General features: G+C 31.7%; 2 long non-coding RNA genes across 2 annotated transcripts; one reads left to right on the top strand and one right to left on the bottom strand.

Moving 5' to 3' along the window:
* The first annotated feature begins 111 nt into the window (after window positions 1–111).
* On the top strand, window positions 112–6,630 carry LOC112941099 (uncharacterized). Its single transcript, XR_011220837.1, has 2 exons — window positions 112–5,718; window positions 5,808–6,630. It is a non-coding gene; the product is annotated as an uncharacterized lncRNA (long non-coding RNA).
* A 1,827-nt stretch (window positions 6,631–8,457) lies between these two features.
* Window positions 8,458–10,934, bottom strand: LOC104645985 (uncharacterized). Its single transcript, XR_740223.4, has 2 exons — window positions 9,934–10,934; window positions 8,458–9,111 (listed from the first exon to the last, which is right to left on the bottom strand). It is a non-coding gene; the product is annotated as an uncharacterized lncRNA (long non-coding RNA).
* Between the last annotated feature and the right edge of the window lie 597 nt (window positions 10,935–11,531).

The raw sequence follows: 11,531 nt of genomic DNA on the forward strand, positions 1-11,531 counted from the left end.
ACTATTTAACAAAAAAGTTGCTACACCATGTTTGCTACTGAGTCAGTTATATCTCCACTTTATGTAGTGTGCCTCCCAGTGTGTATAAACACTGAATTTCAGAAGCCATAAGAGGGTGTATAGGGTCTCGGCAGAGCACAATCTGTATGTATTTTATCTGAATATTGTGGAAGAAGTGAAGAAAGTCTTTGACATTTGTAGTTTAATGCTCTTGCATAATTCATATTGTATTATGTTCAGATTTTTCTCTTGGTCTATTTAAATTCTCATTTTCCACAGATAGTTATGAACTTATGATTACGAAATATATATACTTACCAACATGTTAAAATTAAGTTAAAACTAGACTAATTAGACTTAGAAATTTGTTAAGTTGGTTAATAAATTAAATTTGTGACTATATTGTTAGAATTAAGTTAAAACTAAACTAATCAGACTTAGAAATTTTTTAAGTTGGTCAATATGTTAAACTTGTTACTATAGTATTAGAATTAAGATAAAACTAAAGTAATTAGACTTAGAAATTTGTTAAGTAGGTTAATAAGTTAAATTCATTTGCACAAGGCCTCGTTAATCAATCCCTACTAGTATTGGTACAATTTGTTTTTCAATAAATTATTACATAATCTAGTGCTTGACAAATTTAATTTTATGATTCTTATGTAGATGGATTGTAGTTGGATGTATAATATGACTAATTTTGGTCGAATGGGGCTAAGACCTGAATTTGTAGAAGGTGTCACTGGTTTTGTGGAGTATGCTAAGACATTAGATCATTTTCAACGTAGTGGTATGATTAAGTGTCCTTGTAATAAATGTCAATGTTCTATACCAGATACTGTTGAGCTTCATATCTATTGAAATGGGTTTAAAAAGGAATATTGTGTGGACTAGTCATGGAGAAATTGATAATAACTTTGGTGTATTTCAACATTATGTTCCTGGTGAAAGTAGTAGCACTGTGAATTCTAATGCACAAAATTATAGAATGGATGACATGGTTCAAGATGCTTTTGGTGTGCATTGTAATTTTGATTTTTCTAATCAAGGTGAAGAAGCTCCTAATGCTGAATGTAAAATTTTCTTTGAACAATTGGAAGTTGCTAGTCGGCCTTCATATGAGGGGAGTCCACATTTGCAGTTGTCTATTGCTGTTAGATTATTAAGTATCAAATCAGACTGGAATGTTCCTCAAGGGGCAATGGACTTTGTGATTGACCTTATTCATGATTTAGTCGAACCAAATCTAGAGATACCTGATAACTTCTATAAGGCAAAGAGGTTGGTATCAAAGTTAGGAATGTCATCGATGAGAATTCATTGTGGTGAAAATGGTTGAATGTTATACTATAAGGATGATATTGGTCTAGAATCATGTAAGTTTTGTGGAAAATCTCATCATAAGCAATCTGCTAGTGGGAAGAAAGTTCCTATTAAGGCGATGCATTAGTTACTTCTTATACCGAGGTTAAAGAGGTTTTATGCGTCTAATAGATCTGCTCCTCATATAAGATGGAACCATGAAAATAGAAGACCACCTGGAGTTATGTGTCATCCATCCGATGGAGAGGCTTGGAAGCATTTTGATAGAACATATCCATAATTTGCAGCTGAACCACGGAACATTAGATTGGGTTTATGTTCAGATGGATTCACGCCACATTCTATTTCTGCTGCACCATATTTTTGTTGGCCTGTATTTGTAACACCATATAATCTTCCACCTGAGATGTGTATGATCAGTCCATATATATTTCTCAATTGTGTCATTCCTGGACCACGGAATCCAAAAGTATTGATTGATGTATACTTGCAACCTTTGATTAATGAGTTGAAACAATTGTGAATTCAAGGGGTTGAAACATTTGATGTGTCTCTTAAGCAGAATTTTAATATGTCGGCTGTCTTAATGTGGACTATTAATGATTTTCCAGCATATGGAATGTTGTCAGGGTGGATGATAGTGGGAAAGTTAGCTTGTCCTTATTGTATGGAATATACTAAATCATTCACTTTGAAACATGGTCGTAAAAATTCTTGGTTTGACTGTTATCGACAGTTTTTGCCAATGGATCATGAGTTTAGGAGTATGAAAAATGCATTCAGAAAGAATTTTGTTGAACAATGTTATCCTCCTCCAATCTTGACTAGAGAAAAAGTTTGGGAGAGGGTTCAAAACTTTCTAAAGGTTACATAAGAGCAGCCCTACAAATTTGATGGATATGGTGTTGCTCATAACTGGACAAAACAAAGCATATTCTGGAAGTTACCATATTGGAAGGACAATCTTCTTCGACATAATCTTGATGTCATGCATATTGAAAAAAATTACTTTGATAATTTATTTAACACAGAAGGACAAAAAATAATGTTAAAGCTAGGATGAACTTACCTGAATATTGCAGGCGAAAAGAGTTATGGTTGCAAGAGAAACAGAACAACAAGTTCTTCAAGCCTAAGGCTAGTTATTCTTTTACAATGTATCAAGCATAAAATTTGTGAATGGGTCGAGCAACTTAAGATGCCTGTTGGACATGCTTCAAATTTAGAAAAATGTGTCGATATGGAGAATGGATAATTACATTAAATGAAAAGTAATGATTGTCATTTCTTCATGGAAACATCACTCCCCATTGCATTCAGTGTCTTGCCCGATAAAATTTGGAAACCTATGACTGAAATCAATTTGTTCTTCAAGGACTAGTATTCTAATACGTTAAAGGAAGACAACCTAGTTCAGATGGATTAGAATATTCCTGTAATTAAAAATAAGTTAGAGAAGATTTTTCCACTTGGATTTTTTGATGCGATGGAGCATCTTCCTGTACATCTAGTGCATGAAGCATGCCTCGGAGGTCCGGTTCAATACAGATGAATGTATATATGTGAGAGGTAAATATATAAGTATTAATATTTGTATATCAATATGTTGTTTAAATCAATGATAACAATTATAATGTAGGACTATTGGAAAGTCTAAATGGGGCATGAAACAAATCATAAAGTTGAAGACTCAATGGTTCAATTCCATCTTGGTAGGGAGATAATTAATTTTGGTTCTTATTACTTTAAAAGAAGTGTGTCATGCTTTCAAAATAGACCCAATTTCCATGACAATGGTGGTGAAACTATGAAGACACTATCAATCTTCAACCAACCAGGCAAAGGTTCAAAAAAATGTACAAGGAGGAATCTTAGTGCCATGGAGTTGCAGTCTGCATCTACACATGTCTTATTGAATTGTCCACAAGTAAACCATTTGTTGAGTAAGTTTATTTTTTTGCACTAAAATATGAAATTACAAGACAAATCAATTAACTCAATATCCATCTTTTTTGACAGTTACTTTGTGCATTTATATAGCAATAAAAGAGTATTTGACCGTTTCTCAAAGTGGTTTCAAGATTACGTAAGCCTTATAATATTTTCATAATACTATTTTTATTAAATTAATTTATATTTAATTGATGCTAATTTTCTACTTTAATTTTTAAATATTTATAGATTTATGAAACAATATATGGTCAATTTGACCAATTTTCGAAGGACATTTCTTGGGGACCCATCAAGACTTACTCAATGAATAAGTATGTTGTTAATGGTTTTAAATTCACTACTGAAGAATACTCCAAATATAAAGAACTAAAAATAGTGGAGTTTGGGTGAAAGGTGGTTATGGAAATCTAGATGGAGTTTATTATTACAGGGTACTCAAGGAGGTTTTGGAAATGGAGTATTCCGGTTGGCCTACACAAAAATTGTATCGTTTAGATGCAAGTGGTTTGATCCAACCCCAAAAAGAGGTACGAGAGAAATCAAACAATATAATATCATTGAAGTAAAGCACACAAGGGAAGTATGATCCTTTTATTATTGCACAAAATGTTAAGCAAGTGTACTATGCTCCTTATCCCTTGCGCCCAGATAAAGCTGATTGGTGGGTGGTGATTAAAACCAAACCCATGGGCCGTGTGGAAGTTGAAAACGTGTTGGATGTTGCATACCAAAATGATGATTTATGAAGTGTTCACCACACCGTCGATATTGAATTAGAAAATGATTTAGAGCATTTGGAACATATATCAGAAGAGGTTGATATGGAAGAAATAACAAATGAAGGGGCAAATGCAACAATTCATGAGGATGAGTATGAGTATGATGATGAGGATGAAGATGAATATGAGGATGAGGATGAGGATGATGTTGAGGATGAGGATGAGTATGATGATGAAGATGAAGATGAGGACGAGGATGAGGAGGATTAGTAATTACCATTGCAATCCCTCTTTGTCTGTATCTCTGTATTGAGTGCTTTATAGATTTATTAATGATACATAAAGTAATTTATTAATCTATCCTCGTGTGCCTTTTGATTTAATTTCAATAAAAAGATGATTTTTAGTTCAAAAAGTTCAACTTCATATGTTCTTGTGTGCCTTTTGTTGGATGTTGTTTTCCATATTATTTTGTACTAGTGGTTGTGGCTTTATTTTATGTTAAAAAGTGATGAACTGCTAGATAAGCTACTGGATGATGTTTGTCTTTCATATCTTCAATATCTAACCTTATTTGACTTGAATATTTTTGTTACTAATTAGATGACAGGTAAATGTAAGAATAAAGATATTGATAATGACCCCAAAAATAAAAAAGAAAGGAAGTATGGTTAGTAGACAACAGACAGGTATACATATAAGATCAGACAACACAACATCTCTCCCACCAAGAGACACTCCGCCACATTGCTATTCTAGGCCAACCGTGCTTCCACATATTAATCCTCCTTCGACCTATATGCATCCACGACTGGAATATACTCAGCCGCCCCCTCAGGTACTTCTGATAATGCCCACATCAGGGTATACTACCCCACATGGATATAGTGTTTTACCTCAAGAGGATAATCGACCAACGTCTAGTGTCTCTCACACTAATACTCACAACCCTGCAGACTCACAACCATCGTCATCATCTGCTTCACAACTTATGATGTCGAGTCTTCGCATTCAAGGTAATAGTTCTGAGCCTAACACTCCTACCACAAATCAGTCAAATACACCTGGTCATGACAATACACAAGTTGACGTGAGGGATATTCATAATAGACTTGTCATCGAGCCTGAAGACTACACGTAAGTTTTATTTAAAAAAGTATGGTATGTTTACGATTATATCATTTAATTGTCTTTATTTTAACCTGTAAATGTTAAAACTTTGTATTACAATTTCAATCCAGATGATGTTGTGGGGATCATTTCTCAGGCAATCAAAGAACTCTATAGAGATGCTTATCCTACATGGGGAAAGATCTCTAGCAATCTCAAGAGACAAATATTTTGGAGTTCAGGGTATGTTCAAATTTATTTGTTTAACACTATTAAAATACTTGTCTTCATTAATACTTATTAACTAAAAAAATTATGCTTTAATTGTAGAAAAAATGTGCTTGGCGTCCGAAACATGAGGGCCAAAATTTGTGCATAATTTCACAAGAAAGATATGCATACTCTTGTTGGTTTGTTTAATAAAGCTCGTAGAGATAATAAGAAACCTAGCTGGGTTCTATCGGAGGATTGGAAAAAATTACTTGTGCATTGGAAATATGATACAAGATTTAAGTAGATGAGTGAGATCGGTAAAAAGGCAAGATCATCTACTAAGGGTGGTTCTCTACACACAAGTGGGGCTTAAAGTCAAGGAAGTATGAGGAGGAAATTGGTGTGTATCATTTTTCTTTATTTTTTTTTATATTTTATCTATTAATATTTAATTACTCTTGATTATAACTTTATTATTTTTATATGTAGGAAAAGGAACTAGGAAGACCGGTAACTCAGGCTGAGGCATTTAAGGCAACACACATTAGAAAGAAGAAAAATCCTGAAGATCCAGATGTGTGGGTTGAACCACGAGCTGAAGTGACCTATGTAATTCTCTAATTTTAAAAAATAATTACTTATTTTCTAAATTTATATTCTAATATAATAAAATTCAATTTCGAATCGATATCTTCAAGCTTTGGAGGATTTACAACAAACTCTGCTGGAAGAAAATTGAGGTATGTCACTTACTCAAGAACAGGCTGAGAGAGTTTGGTTAGACTTGACTGGTGAGCCGGGTAGATATGGGTATGCATATGGAATGCCGCAGAAAAACTTTCACGAATTTTTTCTTAGTTTGAAGGCCTAAATAGTTCATATCATGATAAATCAATGAAGAAAAATTTGGCTATGGGGCAAAAGATTGTTGAGCTATCTAGCCAAGCCAAAGAATCACGGGCTAGGGAAAGGCGATTGGAATTACAGTTTGCGGGTCTTAAGGCTCAATTTGATGCATTACTTGCTTCAGAAGGGATTTCCCCTTGTTCTGGTGATGTCACTTTCCCTCCTCGACCTCCTCAATCTCAACCTACTCAATATCCAGTGTTGGTCACAAAGAAATATGACACATGAGTCTAGTAGTGATGAAGAAAATGATGATTATGTCGCAAACACACTACCACATTAGTGAAGTTTAGACTTGTGATAGATAATCTAAGTTAACTTATGGATAATTTTGTTAACTTTATAATTTTGTGATGAGAATTATTTGTTTTATGAATACATGATAATATTGCAATGTGTTATATAACTTGTGGATATCTTAGTTTTTGTTTTGTATTGAATTATGTTGAATGTGAGTTGATAAGAGAATATTTAGTAAATGTATTGGTTCAATTGATTTTTGAAAGCTCTTTGATCTTGATTTGGGTACTCAATTAAAATGATAGGTGATGAGAAGCCGCAGAAATAATAATTAGTTGCCAGTATTTTTCCAGAAAAAGAGACCTCATAAGGTCTCTTTTTTGCATTAAATTTTCAAGAAATTTCATGATAGAGACCTCATGAGGTCTTTATTTAACATTTTATATTTATAAATGTAGAAAAGAGACCTCATGAGGTGTCTTTTTGCATTATATTAGAGACCTCATGAGGTCGCTATTCAAAAAATGAAGAAAGGAGACCTTGTGAGGTCTCTCTTTTAAAATATTACATTAAATTAAATAATAAAGTGGTGACCTAATGAAGTCTCTTTTTTAAAATATTAAATTAAATTAAATAATATAATAGTGACCTCATGAGTTTTTTTTTTAAAAAAAATATAAAATTAAATAAAATAATAAAATAGTGATCTCATGAGGTCTCTTTTTAAAAATATAAAATTAAATAAAATAATAAAGTAGTGACCTCATGAGGTCTCTTTTTTAAAAAAATCGGACAATTTATTGGTGACCTCGTGAGGTCTCCGTTCGGCGACCTCATGAGGTGTTTACAAAAAAGTGACCTGCATTATAGTGACCAACCGTTGAGGTCTCTTTTTTCATGAGGTCTCTTTTCTAGGTATCTTTTTGCCCTTTTTTAGTAGTGTATAAGAAGTGGTGATAAAATCGGGACCAGAATAAGTCTCAAATATTCATCTTACTCCTGCCTTCTGAGTTCATTTTTATGCTCATTAGAAATAACATTTGAAGAACACACAATATGAGAATTAACTTATATAGATGTAGAAGCATATTTTGCACATTACTTGACACCTTAATTTTTAAAGGATAAATATGCTCAAAAATTTTTGCATCTTTAGATCAACAAACAGAATGATCACTTAGAGACACAAAATCTATATGCAACACTATGTTGAGCATAAATAATAAAGATAGTATCATAAGTTTTAGAATCAACATTTACGCATTTAAATTGAGGTATATAAACCTTAGCCAAAACCCCCACACTTACAGAAATTTTAAGTTAGGAACAAATCTTTTCCACAACTCATATGACGTCTTGTGTAACTTCTTATGAGAGACTTGATTAATAATATGGCTTACCATCAAGACTTCTTCTCCCAACATATTGTCTGATAGACCAGAGCTTAAAAGCGTAGAATTCATCATTTCTTTAAGGTTTTATTGTTTCGTTCAGCTACACGATTTTTTTGGGGAGTATAGAGAGCATTAACCTCATGTATAATACCATTTTTCTCACAACAATCTTCTAAAGTTTTAATACTATATTCACTGCTCTATCAGATCAAAATCTCTTGCTTTTTTGTCTAATTGATTTTTCATTTCTGCTTGGAATTTCAAAAACATGCTTTCAACCTCATCTTTAGACTTAAGAAGACATACTTAAGTATATCTAGAAAAGTCATCAAAAAAATTAGTGTAATACTTTTTTCCACCTTTACTAACAGTGTCCTTGAAATTTGCTAAATTCGAATATATTAGTTCAAGTAATTCAATCTTTCTACTTAGTAGATTTTGAAGATTTCTTGACATGCTTTTCTTCTACACACACAATACGTTTATGAAACTCATCAGTTTTTATCATAGGAGTTAATTTTATTTTTCTATGGCTTTTAATAGAAGCAATACTAACATGACTTAGTTTACCATGTCACAAATTAATAAACTCAACAATATAAGCAGAATTTGAAATACTTTCACTCTTGACAATCTCTTGAACAATGTTCAATACAAATAATCCTCCACTAAGATATTCCTACACAACAAAGTCTCCTCCACGAGAAATAATTATTTTACCATCTTCAAAAATAAGTCTAAGGCCTACTTTGTTGAGAAGTGCTCCGGAAACTATGTTTCTATGGAGGGATAGAACATATAAAACATTGTTCAAGGAGAATGTATTTCAAGAAGTTAATTTAAATAAAAAATTTCTTTTACCCGTTACTACAACAATAATTAGATTTACCCATATATACACTCTCGCCATCACTAGACTCCTCAATGTCATGAAAAATTCTTATTGGCACAAAAATGCCTTGAAGTGTCTGTATCTAGCACCCAATAAGTTTAGTTAGCCATCCGATTCTCCTCAAAGACTACAACAACAATCACTTCATTACCCTCAATAAGATGATCTTGGACATCACTTTGTTCGTCCTTATTTTGAGTCCTACCCTTTTCTTTGATAGCACTTGGCAACCCTGTGACTAACTTTTCCACAAACAAAACAAGGACCATTAATGTATTGAATTTGACTCTCCGACTTGTCGAATTGACTTGTCTTCTTCATATATTCCTTTTTCGAGACTTTCTCTTATTTGCCTTTGAACCTGTCTTTCACAATAGTACTAGAAGATTCAATAAAATTAGCTTTAGAAGAAATAAGAGAAAGTTCTTCCATCTTATCTTTGAGACGTTTCGTCTTTTCAGTCCTCATATGACTAATAAGTTCTTGGAGAGTTGAAAAAAAATTGTTATGTTACAGTTAATTTCTATAGTCAATTCAAGATGGTGAGAATTTTTCAAACATAAGATAAGCCTTAAATATCTCACACATCTTCATGTCCTCATTGAGAATATCAGTAGTCATGTTTTCATACTCGTGAACTTGTTTCATTATTGGTTTATTATCAACCATTTGAAATTTAATCGACTGATGGATTTTTCCTTTCCTTCATTGTCAGCACCATATTTCTTTTCCAAACTATCTCATATTTCTTTGATAAATTTATAGGTTAACAATAAATCAAACAAAGTATTAGTCATATGATCTAACAAATGTCCTCTCACAGATTTATTATCCTTTTAAAACTTCTTTTTATCAACATCATCAACAGTTGAAACATTGCTAGAATCAGTAGTGGTATTAGAATCATTTATAGAAGGTTCTTTAAATAAAAACATAATCAACTTCTAATTGTTCAAAAAAAAATCATAGTTTTTTTGTTACCATCATTTAAAATTATTTTCATCTAAAGGCTCAAGTTTTGACAAATCAGAAAATATTTTGTTCAAAGAAATATCCATTTATTAATATTGCATGTTACAAAATCACTTTCAAATTGTTGGAAAAGTACTAGAATATTGATATTAAATAGGAACTATAAAATAAGAAATGTATTATCACAAACATAATGTTGTGGCAAGCATACCTTCAGAGCGATTTCGACTCCACTCCGGCACAAATCATTGTAGTTGATCGCTCCCCAAAGTTCCGCAGTTACTCTCAAATACGTACACTCGTGGCTGACAGTTTTGAGGTTGCCCAAAATCAATTGTCCAAAAATATTCTGAGAATAAGAAGAAAGGAGAAAAATGTTTTGTTTTCCTTCTATTGGTTGTGTTAGCATTTATAAAGGCATTACTTATATAGGAAATTTATATAGTAGTTATTGTAAAGTCAAAAGTTAATTTTGATAACGCAATATGAATGTTAATGGCATTAATGGTCATTACATCACATTCTACAAATGTTTTTGATTTGGAACAAAAAATGAATCCTCTTTGTAACATATTTTGTAACATATTTTACTTTGTTCTTTGCATCATAATAAATGAATAGATGAGAATTAATATCACAACCTGTACTTTTAAAAAATAATTTTTCACCATGGTCTGAAGAACCCTAACTCAAAAAAAAGCCCATTAATAGCCTCATTTGAGCTTATAATTTCATCAAAACTAATATTAATGTAGAAGAAAACATTCAAACCCAACTATTCCTAATCCTTACCCAGTAAAATATTCAAAGTTGTATCTTCAATTTAAAAAATGAGATGAAAATTTGTTCTTTGTTTTTTAAAAGTTTTGCTTTTGAAAAAAAGTAAAAAGAAATAATTAGTGACAGCAATAATCCTTCTTCAAATATATAAATCCATTTCGATTTGGTATTTCAATTTTCGAAAGCTTTTTTCTTTCGCTTTCAATTAATTTTCTTGTTGGGTTTTTGATGAATGTGGAATTTTCATTTGAAAAATGAGGAGAAGTGAGATTACAAGAAAAAATAATTGAAATTGAGAGGATGGTGATATATATAGAAGGTGGGTGATTTGCTATTTTTCAGAAAGGGTGGATGGATTTTAAGAAGAAAGGGTTTTTTCATCTTTTTTTCCCTTTGTCTGTTTGTTGATTTGCGTTTTCCCAATTCATCTGTATTAGAGCCACATAAGGTCGGTTAATGGTCAAAGAGGCCTATGATTTCTATTTTTTTTTTGAATTTAGTGTTTACTTTAAACTTTGTGGGATCGAATGGTCTAGTTCGTAATTTGAGTCAAGTATAAGAGTTTAGAAGACTATTTCGCCTATTGTTATTACTATACACCTGATTCGTCGTCATTAATTGAAGAAACATTAATTATAATAATGTAGTACTTAATAAACTATAATTAATTAATTTATAAATCAATATTCTCTCTATCCAATAATAGTTGTCCACTATTGACTTTACACGCTTCTTAAGAAATTATAAATAGAAGAATAATTTTACTACATTACCCTTTAAATATAATAAATACATTGTCTTAACAAATGTGATAGATAAATAACTATAATTAATTATAAGGGTTAATTAGGAACTAAAAAGATTATTCATTGATGTCATAAAGTGAACAAGTATTGTTGAACATCCTAAAATAATATAGTGGACAACTATTATTAGACCGAGGGAGTCCTAATCTGTTAATACCTGTAATTAAAATTTTATTAATAGTTATTTACAAAAACTATAAGTAACTTTTAAGGTTCTAATATT

Source organism: Solanum lycopersicum, chromosome 1 (assembly GCF_036512215.1).
Source record: "Solanum lycopersicum chromosome 1, SLM_r2.1".
Taxonomy (NCBI): domain Eukaryota; kingdom Viridiplantae; phylum Streptophyta; class Magnoliopsida; order Solanales; family Solanaceae; genus Solanum; species Solanum lycopersicum.